This window comes from Cololabis saira, chromosome 20, assembly GCF_033807715.1.
Source record: "Cololabis saira isolate AMF1-May2022 chromosome 20, fColSai1.1, whole genome shotgun sequence".
NCBI classification, from domain to species: domain Eukaryota; kingdom Metazoa; phylum Chordata; class Actinopteri; order Beloniformes; family Belonidae; genus Cololabis; species Cololabis saira.
The window spans coordinates 22140492-22160593 of NC_084606.1; positions in this window are offsets into that span (position 1 = coordinate 22140492).

Genomic DNA, 20102 nt, shown 5'->3' on the forward strand with positions numbered 1-20102 from the left:
AAACTGGTTCTGGTTTCGCCTGAAGGGTCTGGGGTGAAGTTTAGTATAGCAACTAGGGCTGCAACTAACGACTATTCTAATAGTCGACTAGTCACCAACTATTGAAACGCTTAGTCGACTAATCGGATAATTAGTCATTTTTTCTTAAATTTAGTATGAGGTTGCTTTAATTATGTGGCAAATGATAATAAACACAAGATGGGTACTTCAATTAAAAATAGATATTTTATTCAACTTTGCCGCTGTTCATACAAAAAGTAAATGAAATCTATCTAAAACCAAAGACAGGCACAGTGATCAGTCAGTATAGACATAAATCCATAAATAAATAAACCTCTGTCCATTTTTTTCTTTTTTTTTAAGGACATGCAATTGTGTTATATAAAAAATAAATTATAAAATAAAACGCCTCATATTTTTTCTCCATCAAGTGGGTGAAATGGGTTCTGGATGGCAGGACGTTCTCTGGGTTGAACTGGTGTATCATTAGTTGAAACCCCTCACCATCAACCATGGAGGGCCTCATATCTACCTCATACCTCATATCATATCACAGATCAGCTGCAGTATTGGCTCAGTGAGGGCAGTCGTCTGTTGCAGGAACACGTCTGCTTCTTTTGCAGAAAGGGGTCCATGGTGGCTCTCTTCTTTGGACTGCATGCATTTAATTTAAAATACTTTTGTCAGGCACAGTCAGGCATAATGTTAAGCTCTCTTTTAAAGCCAAAATACGCTTAATATTTTACCAAGGCGAGTCCGTTTCGTTCAACTGTCCGACGTGGTTTCTCTTCAAATGCTCGTGCATTACCGACGTGCTCCCGTGATAAGCAAGGTCGGCTTTGCAAACCTTGCGAGTAATCTTTTTATTCGCCGTATCCAGGCTAACATGCTCCCAAACTTTTTAAGTTTTGTTATGCGGAGCTGCTGTACAGGACGCCGTCATTTTTGTTCAACCCAGCGGTTCTCAAACTGGGGGGCGCTATTGCAGGAGGGGCGCGGCGAGGTTGGAAGGTAGATTCATTAAAAAAAATAAATAAAATAATAAGGTTTTTTATTTCTTTAAGATTTTGCCTTCAACACATATTTGCAGTGAGAGAGAGACGGGAAATAGGGGGAAGAGAGAAGGGGAATGACATGAAGTAATGGTCTGGCCAGCGGGAATCTAACCAGGACCTGCTGCTTCAGGTCCCACAACTACCCGGTGCTACTGAGGTAGATGCATGTGGCAATCTCTCACCTGCAACCCCGGTTTGAGAGGATCTGTAACATGAAACAAGCCCACCACCCCACGCACTGAAAAGGTGTGGGGATTAAAGCTGACATTTTTGCAGAGCAATTGTTGAAATTTAGAATATTTGTTTAGCTGTTGCTGCTGTTTTTCAAAACTATGTTAAAAAGTAATGCATACTGTATTGTACAGTAAAAAGGGAAAAAAAAAGCAATGTGTTGCACACATGAAGCAAGCCCACTCACATCACTGAAGAGATGTGGGGATTAAAGTTCTGATTTTTGTAGCGCAAATGTTCAGATTTTGGCTCCTGTTTGTATTGTTGTTGTTTCAATCTTTGTGAGCTGGTCAGGTTGAAAACCTATTTTTAAAGAGATGGACAGTTTTTTTGCACATATGTTCAATATATGAAAAAAAATTGCATTTGAATGCAAAAGATGTGTGTGTTTGTGTTGGGGTCGGGGGGGTTCGAAAATTCTGTTACGTACAAAAGGGGGGCCTGGCAAAAAAAGTTTGGGAACCACTGGTTTAACCGCTACCCGCTCGGCTGAGATTGTATTGAAGTGAGATGCCTCACTCCATTGGAAAAACACGTCTGGCGACAATTGGCGCAATGGAATTCATTGTCGACAATTTGGATTATCCATTTTTATTGACAACGGTGACGAATCGTTGCAGCCCTAATAGCAACCTGATGGAGCCATCTCCAGCTCTGGTTAAAGGCATCCAGGAAGGTCTACCGGAAGATAGCCAGCTCATTGGCTTTTACCTATTGCACCAGCTGCAGTTGCTGGGCCCTCCAGTCAACCCACATTCATCCTCTGACCCCGGCAGGTTGACTAATAAAACTGCTAGCTAATGCATAGTTGGGTTGCTCCATGGCAACAACTGCTGTTGACCACAACTCCCAGTGTAGCTGCACTGGGAGTCTCGGTAAGTCCGAAAAGCCATACTAAAAAGTATATACTAAAAAGTATTGTGGTATTAGTGTGCATTAATTCGGACGTACTATTAAGAGCACACACAGCACTTCCTGCCGTAGGGAGGGGGGGGTTGTTACCATGGTAACCTGTCACAGCAGCGGTAGCAGCGCTCCGCTCTTTCCAGTTTATTCTGGCCCAAACAAGATGACATTTGACATTATATAATATTATTAAATACGAATATTATAATATTATATAATATTATTATACTTAATATTATACATATACGTATCACTTAGCAACCAAACGCTGCTGCAATGCATTGTGGGAAGTTTCTGCTTGGCTAGTGTCCATCAATCCACACTAAAAACATTCTCCGAAATGAGTATGGATAGAGCATACTATTGAGTACGTACTAATGTTTCGAACGCACTAAAAAATCTTGCACACTCATTTTGCTACTCATTAGGGTGGAAGTATGCAATTTCGGACGCAGCCTAAGAGAGTCCTAGTTTCAGCTTTGGCACAACTAGTTTCAGATGTTTCATTACAGATGTCTGAAACCAGGATAGAGGGATAGATCCTCAATTTGATAATGCCTTTTGGGTATAAGGTGAGACATCTTGAAAAGGAAGTCTGGACTGCTTGTTTCAAGCCTCTGCAAGTTGCTACAACCTTGATGACAGATTGTGGACCAGCTTAATGGAAAACGACATTCAGAATAAAAGTAAGGTAAAGCTTAGCCATGTTAAAATAGCTAACTTGTGGTAACTGAGGATAGATGAGAATAGTATCACTTATAATAATCACTTATTACCTTTTATTTATACATACATACAGTGTGTATATGTATATATATATATATATATATATATATATATATATATATATATATATATATATATATATATATACATATATATATATATATATATATATATATATATATATATATATATACATATATACACACACACACACACACACACACACACACACACACACACACACACACACACACACAGACACACACACACACACACACACACACACACACACACACACACACATATACGTACATACATGTATACATATATAGGTTTGGATTTGTCTAATATTTCAATTTGTTTGATGATCTGAAACATTTAAGTGCGACAAACTATAAGAAATCAGGAAGGGGGGCAAACACTTTTTCGCACAACTGTATATACATATATTAGGGGTGTAACGATACACTAATCTCACGATACGGTACGGTACACGATATTGAGGTCACGATACGATATTCTAGCAGTATTTTTTTAACAACCTTGAATGAGGAACATATGACTGGAAAAAATGGTCTTTTATTTGAAAGACACAAAATACAAAACAATACTGTGCGTTTGCCCTATTGCTACAGTTTGTAATGCTTTATAACTGTTTAAGTTTTAAAGAGAAAGCCAGGCCAACCATTTTCCACAAACTGAAATAAAAGTAAATGTCAGGTTTGCATTATGCATCTTCAGTTTCATACAAATAAAAATATTTTGCCACAAACTGAATAGTTTCTCTCATGTATGACTTGACTTTTTTCTTTTCCAGAAATTTAACAACTAAAATTAAATAAATAAATAAATAAAAGTAAATAAATAAACTATGAAAAGTCTGAAACTCAAAATGCAACATGACTGTTATTTATCTTCTGCCAGAGCTAAGAGCTTCACATGCTCCAGCCTGAGGCCGTAAGGTGAACCCGTTATCGTTTCATCCCGCTCCCACCTTTGGGGACGACACAATCTTTACATCAGAAAAGAGATTGATTCATGCTCACCTTATAAGTAAAAGTTCAGAGTTCAAAACCCTGCAAGAGTCCCGTGATCGGGACCGCAAAACGGTACTAGTTTCTTCTGAGCGGAGTAAGATTTTCGTCCATGGGTCGAGGCGCGGTCGTCACGTGATCCCGCTGCACCAATAGGATACGCGTTACTAGTAAACACAATATATTAATAACCCAATATCGCGCTACAGTTTGTCACCTCCACGACACGTATCGTGACGTTTTTGTATCGCGAAATTTAGTGGCACGATATATTGTTACACCCCTAATATATATATATATATATATATATATATATATATATATATATATATATATATATATATATATAGATGGCTATACATAGTGATGAGTTGACTGCGGAGGCCATTGGAGAACAGTGAACTCATCCACGTTCAATGTTTTATTAGAGCTATGTTCATCCTTTATATTAAGCATTGAGGCTCCAAACCAAAAAGATTGATGCAGGATATAGACAGAAGACTCCATCCATATCCATATCTGTTTCAAACGGAGAGTATAAATGGACTTTAAGACTCCAGAGGTTGCAACAGCGCAAAGATGACTGCTTTGTGTCACTGAGCCGGCAGCCAAAGAACAGCTAAATTAACAGCTTCACTTTTTGCAGCTCAACACTGAGCTGACATGTGGAGTTCCACCATCACAAGTGATATCCCAGGGCAAAAAACCAATGGCATCGCTCTTGAGCCCCTTTTCTTACCTCAGAAGTTGAAAACTGCATTGCGTCACATTCCAGCCCAAAACTGAGCTCCCGGAGAGTTTTCATCATAACAGTGCATCATATAAAGTTAAGGCACATTCAGCTCAATAAAAGGTGCACTCTGCAGTGGTGCTCCGGGAGACAACATGGGACAGACAGACAGCTGAAATTGCAGGCGCAGAAGGATAAGGACCGGCCTCAGTATAATGCAGGGCAAATCAACGACACAAAGAAAATGAACACTACAGCTCCCCAAGCTCAAATATATGAAGCTAATGAATGAAATCATTGATCACCTCTACAATATCAAACCCAAATTTCAGTATAAATTCCAATTCCTTTTATGCTCACTGGTGCAAAAATAACGACTTAAAATCCCATCAGGGAGGGGAATTCAACCATAAACCTTAGAAGGAGCTGTTTGATATCCACAATATATGACTTTTTTATTGTCTTTAAATTTTATTTTTCAAGTGCAACTGCTGGGAATGGCATACGAGGAATAGCAGTTAGAGCTTTGTTAAATTGATTTCTATTTCATGTTTATTTTATGAATGCACAGTGGGATTGAGAGCTAACTTTTTTATGTGTTGTGGTTGGAACAAATAAACAAGTTCATGAGGAAACTCCTGCAATAACTTTGATTTAATTGTGATCACATAAATTCTATCAGCCTTTATTTTCCCTGCGATCGCACCCCTGAGGATGATGTCATTACAGTTAATTTTATTGCTTTCACAGTGGAGATGGACACACATACAGTAACTGCTTCATCCCTGTGATCACATCGTATGTGTATTATGATGAAAATTCATTCATCTGGGGAATCTGAAGCAGTTGATATTTATTGCCCTGTTGTGGAATATAAATGGGTTATTTTTAATGCTTGGAGGGCTGTTCTGTGTAGGCCGCCCAAGTTCAGAAGAAGAATGATTCAGATCCGTACCTGCTTCTTATTCAGGGCCAGACATCTGCTGGAGACTATCCCAGCTGTACATGCATGAAAGGTGGGTACACCCTGGATGGAGGTAGTATCACATAGAGAGTCCATTTAGAATCATGAATTAGTCAAACATTTATGTTTTTTGCACTATGAGAGGAAATACGAGTGCCTGGAAGAACCCCACACAATTATAGGAAGAATAGAAAGGTCACAGTTGGGATTTGAACCAAGACGTCTCTAGCTGCGAGGGAACAGTGCTAAACATCAAGTCACCATGCTGCCCCTCGATATGAAACCAATACAAATACATACAGACTACAGACATCTAGTGCTTTGTGTAATAATCCAAAATTGTTACAACATTCACAGCAGTTGAAGTAGTGAGACGGGGTGAACCAAGACCGTCATCACCATCGGAGCTACTACTATACTACTACTACTATACTAGCTTCCACAACAATAAATGGACTTCGATGTAAAAGGGATGAGCTGTTGCGTAAAAGACGGCGTCCCCATCCTTTTAAAAGGACATGGGACAGCATCCAATCCCCAGGAAGCAGAAACAGAGGCGGGAAGAGCCTGAACCAGTGCTGAAACTTGTAGCTTTTGATTCTTGTTTAAGCTCTGGTTTTTCTATCCTGCTCAGCAGCGTTTTGGTTTTGTTTTAAGTTAAATAAATCACATTTTTGGAACTTTTGCCTCCTGCTCTCCTACGTCTGGGTCCGACCAACCACCATTTCCTAACAGTTATGTTGTTAAGAAGTTTTCGACCTCATTGATGACTTTGCATCCAGAAAATGGACACGTGCAGCGGTAAAAGGCGCACGTGCACGTTTAGTTTTGATTTCTAAACCTGCTTTCAGTTTTTTTGTGAGGGATTGAGGTGGTGGAAGTAACTTTCTTTTGATGAGTAATTGATGGCTATTTGCTGCTTGGATTTGTTTATTTCAGTTTTAATTTTCTTTATTTAATATTTATTCATTATTTCAGGTTTAATTTCTGTAATTCAATATTTATTTATTTCAGGATGAAGTTTTTTATTTGATATTTATTTATTTCAGGTTTATTTTTATTTTTTTATTTGACTCATACAGTCAAACCACTGTATCTACATTTACAGTACATTTGTTATTATTAATAAAGGTTGTCAAGTTATACGGCATGTTATACAGTGATTTTGTACCTATGATACATTTGGGATGTGGGAAGTGTGATGGTGGGGGGCCGGGGGGGGCTCCAAATAACATTTTGCTTAGGGCCCCAATTTGCTCAGGGGGCTGGACATGACTGCAGCCCATGGCCGTAACAGCCCTAATGTTTGTTCAGTTGCAGCTGAAAGGTGCTTTAATTAATCGTATCAGATGTTTTCAACTAATAATTAGCATTATTGATTTAAAAAAGGACAGACATTACTTAGGTGTTTTGGGCTGGTGGGTTATTCTGACACTAGTTAATTTTTCAAACATACAGTAAGTATTTATGGGTAGGCGGTTATGGCAAAAGTAGTGTTAGAAAATGAATAAATAGTTCAACTTTATCATCTCTAAAACATTGCCCCACAGTTTTTTTTCCTTTTCTTTCAGTTGTTGATGTCATTAGTGCCTCCATGGCAATATGTGTCAATACAACACCAAGCATTTTTCTGCTTGTGTAAGTTATGAAGCTCATCTTACTCAAGAGATCGTAACACGGTAAGAATTTGAATAAAGTTTTAGGTAGTGTGAGATAATTTCATAAATGTACATGTATTAAATGGCTATTAAATAGTTTTTACCCTTTTCTTTTAATAATGAATGATTTGTTTTAAAGAAATCAATACTTTGTATTGATATTGCATCTTCCCTTTTATGAACCCTTTTACATGTAGGGATTAGGTTACTTAATGACTAATAACACAAATGCAGACTTGGTTCTCACACTGCCTATGGCACATTTCTTTAGTTTTCTCCTCTAAACTAAGACAGAAAAGCATTAACTACAATGACAGAGTGAATGAATGGGTGACACCTGTTCCCTGTGCACAGGTCTCCGGTTACTATCTACAAGACTTCCAATGACCAGTGCCGTCACATGTTGGATTCCCCACAATGACCTGCAGCTGTGAATAAGCCAATCACATGATCCCCCAGTGAAGATGACGTATGATTGCTGCTTGTTGTGAGGCCAAACAAACTGCAGTGAAACGGGCAAATGTGCTCACGCCCATTCATCACACATCAGTTGAGAGTTGACCGCACACAAATTTATATGTACTAGATTTATGTGGCAGAAGCAATTTAACAAAAATCCATACAAGTCTTAGTAGTTGGAGCCGAGCTGTGATTAATGCGAACTACATACATAAGAGAAAGTGTGCGCGTGAGAAAAAAAATGCGAGACATAGCTGGAGGAGGCAAACAAATGAAAAATGTAGAGCCGTAGATGGAGGGGGAGAAGGGACTGAGAAAAAGGTGACTCTTGATTGACTATCCCCGATATCCAACGCCCCTTTGACGCCTTACGTCCAGACTTTATGTTCTAAAAAACAAGCTTTGACAAATGATGAATATATCCATTTGCTGAGGCTAAAGTCTCACTTAAAAAATGACCATAACTACTTCTGGAAGTTTTTCATTTACACAAAGAACTTTTTCATTTACACAAAGAACTTTTTCATTTACACAAAGAACTTTTTCATTTACACAAAGAAACCTTCATCAATTCTTATGAAAAAAAAGTGTGTGAAACTGTTGTTGGTTATTTAATGCAAATGAAAAAAATTGTATAATACCTAAACCTTGGACATGGTATTTAGTGGCTTTTTTTTTCTTATTAGCAAAGTAGAAGAAGGAAAAAAGCATTACGTCAGTATTTCCTTCTCAAAATGACCTCCACATCAGTGTAAAAGGAAGGCATTCAGTAGGAAATGTGAATGACAAAAGCCTTTTGAACCTTATGGTACTACAGTAAAAGATTCAGAAGTAGTCAAGTTTTCCAAATGAAGAAGAATATCCAGAAAACAATGTATCCATGATGTAAAATGTATTTTTCCGCTGTCCCCATCCGCACTGCCACATTGCTTACAGTGCTTATCCGGAGCATCTTCTACTGGGAGTAATACACTGACTCAGGATGAATACAATGAATACAAATCATTTTTTAAAGTTGGAGAAGTGTTGTAAAAAAAAAAGAGAGATTTAGATTTAGTAGACCCTTTGATTAACAGAGAGCCACTTTACTTATTCAGTCTCTTGAGCGGTTCAACTCCATTAGAGTGAGACAATATAAACAAATACAAAACTGGATACAGTGACTCAAAGAAAAAGAAAAAAAAAAAGTTGTAATGACTTTGAAATAAAAAACAAATTTTTTGCCATTTTGTGTTAATTCTTGGAGAACATAAGATTTCAGGTGCTCGTGGTTGAATCTTTGCTAAATCCTGGCGTGTGGCTTCCCTAAAAGAAGCTGAAATGTCAACTTATCTGGCTATTTCTCTGTCTCAGCAGTGTTTCTGTGCAGGGTTGTTCCCTGTCTGCGGTGGCAACAAGACGCTCCTGAGCCCGGCGCTGTATTGATTATGATGGCCTGACAATGTCTGATGTCTGGAAGCTTGCAGGAACTCACACTCACATGACCACACACACATATATCTATAATTTTACATTGTGAAATATGTTTTTAAGTAACAATCCTCTGCGAGTTTGGTGAAATTGGTGAGCCATCATTGCTGGGGATGATTAAGTCTTTTATTCCCAGTGTTGACACCGTCACCTGTCAGAATTTAATCTGCTAATGTTTGTAGAATTCTCTAGGGTTGGATATAAGTGTACAAACGTTATGTTTTTCTGTACATCAATTTTATTTATTTATTTATTTGAGATTTTTTATTCTTTCTGGAGTGTTAGTGGCATTTGCTTTTGTCTTAAAGGAACTGAAATTAACTTTCATAATTCTTTGCTTTTTGGGTCCTCCTGCGATAGCAAATGTGATGCTTCTTTTATAAAAATATCCAAGAAGGTGTCTTGCTCAGTTTGTCTGTCATTTTCTTTTCCATCTGCCGAGTCACTACTTCACCTCTGGTACGATGACCATCATTATTGAAACAATACGTAATTGCCACAAGAGATGACTGATACAGCCCTCTAAAGCTACTTTGGCTGGCTTATGCTGATAACAGTGACAGAATACCGCGTGGGCGAGACAATGCATCCTAAAAATAAGCAAAGATTCATTCAAATGACGTGAAACTGATATTTTAACATGAAAAAAGCGCTTTGTGAACTATGGAACTGCCTTGATTTATTTATAGTCCCGGTGAAGGTCTGTAAATATCCAATTTTTAGAGAGATGACAGTTCAGTTGGTTATTTTTTCAGGTTTTTGTTTGTGTTGCTGACGACACGTGTTGCATTATTCTGACTTGTCACAAAGGTTAGGCAAAATGCCACAAGCATCCCTCATTTTAGGGGCATTTTTCTGCAGCAAGCTTTTTGGCTTTTTGGAAAAACACTTATCCCCAATGATAAAATTGGTTCTGCATACACAGAGTGAAACCCATCATGGAGCCACAAAGTAAAAAAAAAAAAAAAAGTGTTTACTTTTTTTAAGCCAGAAATGTCAGAACTTATAAAAAAATAAATAAAAAAAAACCTACTTAAGCCATCATTGATCTGCACTTGTTCAATCCATTTTAGTTATGTGTAGGCTGTAAACCACTTCAGTTTTTCTTGGAAGGTGGCCCTCGACCAGACTTCATCATAACTGAAGCACAAATAAAATGAAATAGAAAGTGTAGCACTGTAAAATAAAATTCCTTGCTGCTTTCTACATGAAAGTTTTGTAGAGTAATTCTCGCGCTCTTCACACTGTAAGGAATGCATTTGTGTGAACACATGCCACACTTTTTTTTTCTTTCTTTCAGACAGATCATAACCTGGCATTTATTAGTTTGCTGGAATGTCACCAGACAGACGTTGCCAGTTATGGCATTCAAAGTGACAAGGGTCATAGCTGACTTATGAATCATATGGTGATATCATGCAAAACTAGTCGGGGTGGCGACGATTCACTGCTTACTCTTTGGCAGCCGGAGCCAAATCTCATCTGTGCCCTTTTTACGCATGTGCATCTGTGCATTTATGTTTGAAAATAAGCTCTATGAATAGCAGAGCCTGTTATCTCATGAAAATGATTCCCCAACAGGGATATCGCCTGATTGTGGCGACAAATGGGCCTCTCCAGGACAGTACTACAAAAGCTCTGAAGCACATGACTCCTTTTATTTTCTGTCCGTGGCCTTGTTCTGCATTCTCTACTCTGTTGTGTGTGTTTTTTTTGTCTAAAGAAAATTGAGGTGGACAGAGAGAGTGAGAGAAAAAAGAGAAAAGTGTAACAGGAGAGGCGTGTAGAGGGAGAGTTGGTTTTGCTCCTCTCCTCGCACTGATAAAATGCACGGGGCACGAGCCATGAAACTGCAATAGATTTCTTTTTTCTGAGAGAATGATCTTAGTGATCTCATTATTTCCCATGTGGATGAATGTATAATGTACAGTGCAGTTTTGTGTGAGGGCCAGAACACACACACGCTGGTGCACTTTCCTTAAAGAGCCCTGCAGCTCTTAAGGCGCAAACCGAGAGTTTACCACTTCTGTCTGTTGTCTGTTTTCTTTCTGCTCATATCTCTTAGGTTCTGTCTGCTACTTCACGAATAAAAGCATTGACTCAGCTGTGATTGCACTGACCTTACACTACGGTGCGTGTGCGTGTGTGTGTGTGTGTGTGTGTCACTGTGTGGCTGGAGGCCAGAGTGCAGCACAGCTTTATTCCATCTTGACACTTTGACAGACACCGAGCCATTTCCATCCCACGGTCCCCCCCAAGCGCTGCCTCTGCTGCCGCTCTTATTACTATTGGACCAAAAGAAATCATCAAGAATTGATGAAGTTGAAAAAAAAAGAAGAAATAGAAAAATGACTGACAAATATAGAAATTTTAAAAGGTCAGAGAGCAAAGTGGATTTTTTTTTTTTGCTGATTGTTTGTTAAATGTTTGTCAATCTTCAAGAAAGAAATCCTTTAAAAGAAACACATTAATCAGGCGCCCCTTAAGGCGCATTTAGCTTCGTGCTTTCAACTTAATGACATAATTTCCCCAACAGCAGTCCCTAAAAGCACTTGGAAAAGACAGTTTGATCTCACAGAAATATATCAAATTAGCATAACTATGCAGCTCTGAATTACATACTGGGGATATTTGATGTGGTAAAAAAAGAAAGCCAGTATGAAACCAGAATGTGTTGGTACCTGGTGTGGAGACGGGTCATGGCCTGCGCTGGGGTGATCACACCACTTTTCATCTTTTATTTTCTCTATCCAGGATATAACGGTTTACAAGATAGAATTTGCTTGACTCAGATGATATAAAAAAAGAAAGTCTGTCTCTCTCTCTGTCTTGCATTTTGTGTACCACAATTTTAGATAAAAATGCATTTAAAAAAGGAATGAAACCTTAATGTATTAGGCAGCATTTACAAGGCAATAAAATATTAACAACATTCATTAAACTTTACTAGAATATAAATAGGTACAACATTTATCTTAATTATCCATGCAAACAGAAACTTTAAACTTGTAGTTTACTGTTAGTATTTAATGGATTTTCATATTGGATCCATATTTTTTTCTTTTTGTCACTTTTTTTAACTTCCTTTCTCTGTAAAGACTTATTTCCACTATCTATTTAGTGACTAGAGCTGCAACAATATGTTTACAGCAGCAAAGTCACCATATTAAATCAGTATTATAGCTGGGAACAAATATAAAGTCGTTAAATTATATTATTGTTGACTACAGATTAGTCAGGTCACCTCTTCTCTGTAAACTCTCTGTTTGTAAAATGTCCAAGTTTGCTTTCATGTACCAAAGTGAAACCAACAGTTCTGCTTCATACAGAAAGCACTTTAGTGCTGTAATATGTAGTGGTGGTTTCCAGAAAGTAATGCGTCCTGACACCTTTGGGTTTGTTAAAGACTTTATTACCCTTTAAGGAAAAAGTCCACTTGTCAGTTGAAAACTTTTGTTGCTTCAGCGGGTCACGTTGCTGAGTGAAACAGACAAGAAAGGCTGCAACCCGACACGGCTCCAAAAAGTAGAAGGCAACTTTCTGTTTTAACTCCAAAAAATAATACCGTAAAAAAAGGATTTGAGCAAATGAAAAGCCCACTGCTGGTGTGTCTGCAACCACATGCTAACGATTTATTGCACTTGTGATGAAGTGAAAACTTAATTTGTGTTGAAAACAGAAGCTGTGTATGTCTGAGCGCAGACTGCAGCGTGACAGAGCCGCTCAGAGCCTCACAGCGTCAGGGAAATACTCCCATCCAGAAACACAATTAAGGACATTGCAGGGAGACATTGCAGGGGGTCATGTTCTGGGTCTCTGCAAAGCACCTAGAGAAACTTCTGTTGTAATAGATGCTATATAAAATTGAATTGAAATTACACTCAAGTGTCGGTTTATGGCGACAATTAGAAAATGGCCCAAAATCAACTGGATGAACTGGAAAAATACGTGGACCTTGAGGGATGAGACCCTCCCTCATGTGATCAGGTCTAGGTCTTACTGACAATGTACAATTTAGGGAGCATTGGGTTGCCTAAATATGCTTTTTTTCTTTTTTCCTAAATCCAACCTTAAAGCTATTAAACATAAACGTAACAATACCCTAAAAAGGTGTTAAGAATATTATAAATCTGCGAAAGGCGTACACTCATCTGTAAAGTTTATTTTATGTATCTCTAAGCTACTTCAAATGAGTACTTTCCCTTTACTTACGGAAAAAATATGGAGTGCAAAACCGGGATGAGGTGGACCATAAGTGTGTGGAACTTTACAGGACACTTAAAGGCAGTGGGACACCTGTGTCACCATGGGATCTTGTGGGTTCACCTGCGCACTTGCAAAAAGACATCCTTTCTGGCAGTGTTTTTGTGGTCCTGCTTTGAATAGATTACTTTTCACCAGTGCATGCCCAACAGCTGTGGCCAATACCGTCTTGGTCAATTCTAATATTTCTTACAGATATGATTCGACTGCCTAAAATTACATTCAGCCCAAGGATTTGATTTTAGAAGAGAAAATCTCTACATTTGGAAACTGACAAATGAAGCAAGGACAGAGACATAATTACCATGCAGGAGACCTAAATGTTCCTCCCAATTTACCCAGCGACTTTTAAAAAATATTTTTTTTGGTTCTGGTTAGGAACGCATAATTCCTCAGATATTTTCAATATCAATATGCCTGTTTAAAAAAAAAAAAAAGGAAAAAAGTGAACAATGACATGCTCCAGGATTTATAACTACAAATATGTCAGAAGTACTTCAGTAATAGCCCCATTCAAGTGCAGAATTATTTTTGACAACTCATACGCCTTTGCACTGCAGGTTTCATGTGACTCAATCTGTTTTTTCCCCATATATGACAGATCATATGTGACAAGTGGAAGTGGAAGCAGTAACAAAAAAAAAACTGAACATGGATTTGAATATTTTCAGGAGACATTAAGGAATCATTCATACGTAGAAATAAATTGTGTACGAATCTGATATGTGTATTTGACTTGTCCATTGAAGCAGGTATTTCCAGTTTTGCACCTTAAACCGTTAAGCTTCAGTCTATTTTCACAAGTGGACACCATCCCTGCATCTTTCTTGATGTGATGGAGGACTCAAACCAGTGGTCTCAAGCTGAAGTAGTGTGCTCTTAGGGGTTGATAAAGTACATAGAAGTTATATCTAGAGATGAAACACAAGGAAGTCAAAGCCATCCTTGTATTTCAACTTCAGTTTTCAGTCAGAAATTGCTGATATTCTTGAAACAGCTGCACTTTCAGTGGAGTGCGTGATGGCGTTGGACAGCAGTGTTACAGCTAAGCTGTTAGTAATATCCCTTACAGCAAGTTCTATGTTTTCCTCATATCAGTCACAGCATACAGTACGTTATGAGTCAAGACACCATTGACTGTATGTGAATGTACCACTGAGAAGCTTCAGAGAGCTTCATCCACCATCACCCCGATGTGTTCAAGGGATTCTACCCCAGCAAGCTGTAAGAGGCAAGAGGAACATTATGGATCGGGTACTACTTCAAAATGGTATAGTAGTTATTAAATAAATCAGACCACTTTACAAATAATTCTTTCATATCTTAAAAGGAGTCATGTACACCCTTTAGAAAAAACTAAATAATAAAGGAAAACAATGACAGATAAGAACATATTGTCTTGCTATTGTGGCACTTCCACACACAGAATAGATATAGGTCAAATGGATTGCACAATAGTTTTAGCAAAACAATTAAGACAGCCATTTATGGGGTGGATGATGCGGAGCGACAGCGAAACTGCAGGGGGGTGACGATGTTCATACAGTTCCTCGAAGGAAGCCAGTCTAGACAACCACCTCTTCTCCTCTCTGCCCTCCGTTAAGCCCATATCCAGATCATGTGACCATCCATGGTTTGATGAGAATTATCTTCACCCTTAAAATAGGATGTTAGCATCTCGCTCAAAAATTCAGATATACATGTAGGTAGTAAATCAGAATTAGTCATCGAGATGTGCAGTGTAAATACAGTCCTTTTGACATTCTACATAATGTCCAGTCTTGGTTTTCTTACATCACTGCAGTCCACACAACTGCCTCCATGCTCGTACATAAGCTACCTGACATGAACATATGTACTTGCATTAGCTAATGAATGCAGTCCAAACTGTTCAACCATTGATCCCACAGTGATCTTTTAAACATACCACTGGTCCAACCTGCTGCTCTCTATTTCCACATCTCTTTTGCATACCAAAGTAACACTGCCCACGACACTTGCTAATGAATTATTCATTACAGGTATATTTACATAAGTTACAGAGCTAGGCCTCAAGTTGAAGTCTCCACTGGCATGGGAGTGACTTTAGGAGGAGTCTTGTTTTGTCTGTCTCTGCTCGCCCACCCCCCCATCCCCACTAATTAATCAGCTTATCCCAGCCTCTGCCAAGATCAATGGATTGGCTATCCATGTAGGATAATACAATTCAAAGAACGCAGAAAGTCTAACTGTAAGCCAGTTCTCTTGGGAGAGCCATCTCTTCCTTGCTCTTGTGATGTAAATAAAATAAGAATTCATGCATTCATTACTTAAACAAAGACTGTACCCTGTCTTTGATGTTTTATGATAGATGGTGTTCCTTGTATACACATCTTGCATTATTTTTACATAATTAATTCACATATGACTGGAGCAACAGCAAAGTGCCAAGTTTGCTCAACCCATTTCTTTCATAGTATAGGTGATACAAATGGATGCATTTTTTTCCCGTTGTTTCCTTTTGGAAATGATTCAAGTCACATAACTGTTACTATTTAAAATTGTTTTTTTTTGGTTACATCTAAAAATTCTCACAAAGACTACATCCATAGAAGATGCCGTCGGACAATAGACGGCTTCAATTCAATCCGTTTCTGTTCTATGTCATGGTTTAGCTTCCTGCATTTAGAATTAGAATTAGATTCAAAAATATTTTATAAATTCTTAAGGGGAATTTAATTCATATTTAAACTTGTTCCATATTTGTTTGATATTGTTTTCCCACCATTTATATCTGTTGTCAGTTTCTAGCTAGTAAAGTCAAGGCAATAAAAGAACTGGGTTAGGTTTACACTTCAACTGTACAAAAAGCATTGGTGCACAGACTTAACTTTAGCTTTTATTAACATAATCATTATTATCATTATCATCATTGATTTAGCTGTCACCATCTTCACTTTTTACAGCCAAAAGGGATTGTCACCAGAATTAAAGGAGAGGAGAAAATGGTTTGTGTCCATTCTTAGTAAGTACTGTGTGGTTTGCTTTCCTTTTCAGTTTAATTTTATTCAAACTTACACTTTTATACCTTCTATCACTTGTTGTTTTTCAGTTTTAGATAGGTAGGTAAAACAACTTGCTGTGTAAAACTAGCAGATGAACACATTCTGATGCCCCCCAATGGTTTGTGGACCAATATTCTAAAGCTTCATCAAGTGTTGCTATCTTTGTTTCCTGAGACCAAAAGTGAACATTTCTGGAACTAAAAAGGTAGGACTTAGAAAACAGGAAATCTGGAACGTATTACTCGAAGTTGCAAGGGTGCTATTTAGTTTAGTTTCTATCTTGGTCCAGTAGTATTTAGACATTGTACCTTATTAAGTTCTTTAGATTTACTATTTGTTGTCTGTCTTTCTACTGGTATCTAGACATTTAAAATAATTGGTTAGGTTTGGAGCTGCACAAAAAAAGAGGACACTGTGATGTCACCCATTGCTTTGTGATCTATTTTTCTGAAACTCTGAGTTTGGCATTTGGTTACTATCTTGCTCCAGTGTGCATCTCATATGAGTTCACAAGCAGGTTTCTTTAACCCTTTCTAAAAGAAAAACTGTGTGAATGAATGTCTGTAGCTAGTGAAACTACATCCCATTTACACTTAAAAACACAACAGAAGAATATCAGACATGCATGCACATTTGCTCTTGCATATATCCTACTTCAATACACTTATAATTATAAACACTCACACATGCACATTTACACAGCAAATGCACATGGATTTGATGACGCTAAGCACCAGAAACCCCAGGGAGCACGCCGTCTTGACAAAACAAAACAGATGTTTATCTGCACAATGTCACCCTAATGTCAGCAGCCACATTACTTTCCTCCTTATTAAACACTTCGTTCTACAATTTATTCAATTCAATTCATGACATGATTTAAAACGTCTCTCTCTAGGCTATTGGGTCATTTTAGATAAAACCTGCGATAAAACCACCCCTGTCACCGAAGGGATGTTCAGGATTTATGCTGTCAGTTTTCATCATGGAATTCAAATGCCGGTTCATATAGCAGGGGCAACTACGACCCAACTGACAGCCACTGACAGGGTGCCCTTGAGCAAGACCTTCAACCTTCTTCGTTAGATGATCGCTGTAAGAGCAAGAGTCAATTCGAGTAAGTGTATGACACTGACTCAATAGCTGTGCTGAAAAATGGTTTATAACCTCAGATGGTTTCCTGTGCAGTGTGGATAACTAGCGTCTCCTTATTCATTTCAGGTTAGGGCGACCCCCGGGTCCCACAGGGGGCAGAAACACTATTCTGACTGAGCTGTGGTTTGGCTCTATTCCCAACATGACCTCAAGTCCCGTGAGCAGCGTTTTACAACGGCCCTCTTGGGTTGGAATCACCGCTTACCCCAAAGTTTTGAGATCACATGGGAATGACAATATCATACTGTAATTTATGTGGATTATGTTCTATGTAAAATTGCTTGAGAGTGAAATTTACATGTTTTTAGGCATTTATGGAAATATTATTAGTTCCAAACTTTTAGGGTGGGTACAAACAAAAGCTTTTCCTAGCTCCGACCATGCGTGGTGTTTGTTTAAAAGAGTTAACGTAAATATTGCTCGTCATTCTCAGCATTTACAACATGAATTTCTTTTATGGATTGTTAATGTCACAATATACAGAGACCTTTAAAACATATTTAAAATTTTAGAATACATTAGAAATATAACACATTTATCCTAATCAAGTGGCATGTCACATATTTAGGCCTAAACTGTATTTCTCAAAAAGTCAGAGGATTGAGTTTATCAGCTAGATACCATTGACCTTCTGCAGAAGCAGTTCACAACAATCCCGATGAAGCTCCTTAGACAAGCCAGCAACTTAATGAACGATTCTTGGGTAAGTTGTTTCATTTAACCAGCACTGGTAGCAAATTAAACATTGAAAGTCATTTGTAAAATTCATAACTTGTTTCAGTAATAAGAATTATTTCTAAAAATAGCTACCTTTGTCTGCAGAATGATTTATTGGAGCTACAAAAAGAGTATAAAGTTTGGGGGAAAATAAACTTTCAATAAGCTACAATTAAAGGTATTCATTTACTATAGCCAAAATGTAATTCCTTTCTATTCTATTCTATTTCATTTTATTTATTCAACCAAATGTTTCTTGATATGGCTGTTATAAACAATATTGGTGGCCAGAATGCATAGTGATTTAAAACATAATAAAACAAGTGTATGATTGTCATCAGCACTCGCTCTTTACGCTGTGGACGCATGTCTATCAGTGTGATTCATAGTAAAAAAAAGCGTCTTTCCAGTTTATTTTATCATTATTATTTTTCATCCAATAGGATATCAGATCAATTGCCATTCATGCGGACTCAAGGTCTTGCAGTATTGCGATCAAATCCTAGCATTGCACGCCAACGTTCATGGATTTGGAGTGTTTTTGCTAGGAGGTGATTGATGGTGAAATCTAGATTTCCCGAATGAGGCATTAAGTGCTTCTGACCTTCTCACCATCCATGACTGAATTTTCGCCTAAAACTATCTGTTATGTTTACCTGCAGCTTTTCCACGACTGGTTATGACGTTCTGTTGATGTACGAGTCAGGGTCTTGCTCAGATTTGTTCATTTTATTTTGAAATCAAAAAACAGTTGCCTGTTTTATTCCCTCATTCTTGTGTCTCATTTAAAAGTAAACTCAGCTTAGAGCAGTGAAGAAACACTACTGGGACACTTCTAGATTGTGCTGCAGCGTTTCTCATTGACTAGAGTGGATGCGTTTCACAGCGGCATAGCTGCACCGCAGTGCTTCTGCTGCCAATGGGACCCAGGGGTGTAGGGCGCTTTAAACCTTAATTCATGAAAGTGCATTTCAACCTTTATTTATTTTGTGTGTTCTGAATCAGCTAGGGTCAGGGTGTTTTGTTTCTTTTTTTTTTGGAGGGGGGGTTGCCACATAATTTGAACTGAGATACCTCTTTTGATGTGTGAATTTGGTTGTTTTGGTCTGCAGTCAAGTAGGATTACAATATGCATACTGCACCAAATGCACAACACCAAGCAGGACAACAACGTCCAGCTCAAAAACAGTGGACATAATTGAGAGGTATTAATTTATGTTAGTTATGTAACAGAGAAAATCAGCCTTGTTGTGAATTGTTAAACACACATGAACAGGTTACAAAAGCCCTTGCTGTTTCCCTAACTCAATGCACCTAATAGTTTGTGATCGAACAAAACCTCAATCCCAAAAGGGATTTTTTTCTGGTCTGTGAAAACATTTTGCCTGTGATCAGAGCACGAGTCACAGGCCAAAGGAGCATTTTTGTGAGAATCCACAAATGATGCCATACATAATCAAAAGTACCAAGACCAAAGAGGCATACGCGTTTGACCTTTTGTGCCACCAATTTGTGTTCTGAATGTGGCAGCTGAGACGGAGAGGAAGAGTAATGGCAAACTTGAATCTTATTTACTTCTGTTTTGCAACACTGAATATATTTTGAATAAAAAAAAAAATGCTTACCAGGCTATGATTAATATTCCCACAATAAGGAAACATTTTAATGAATGTTTTGTCAAGACTGCAAA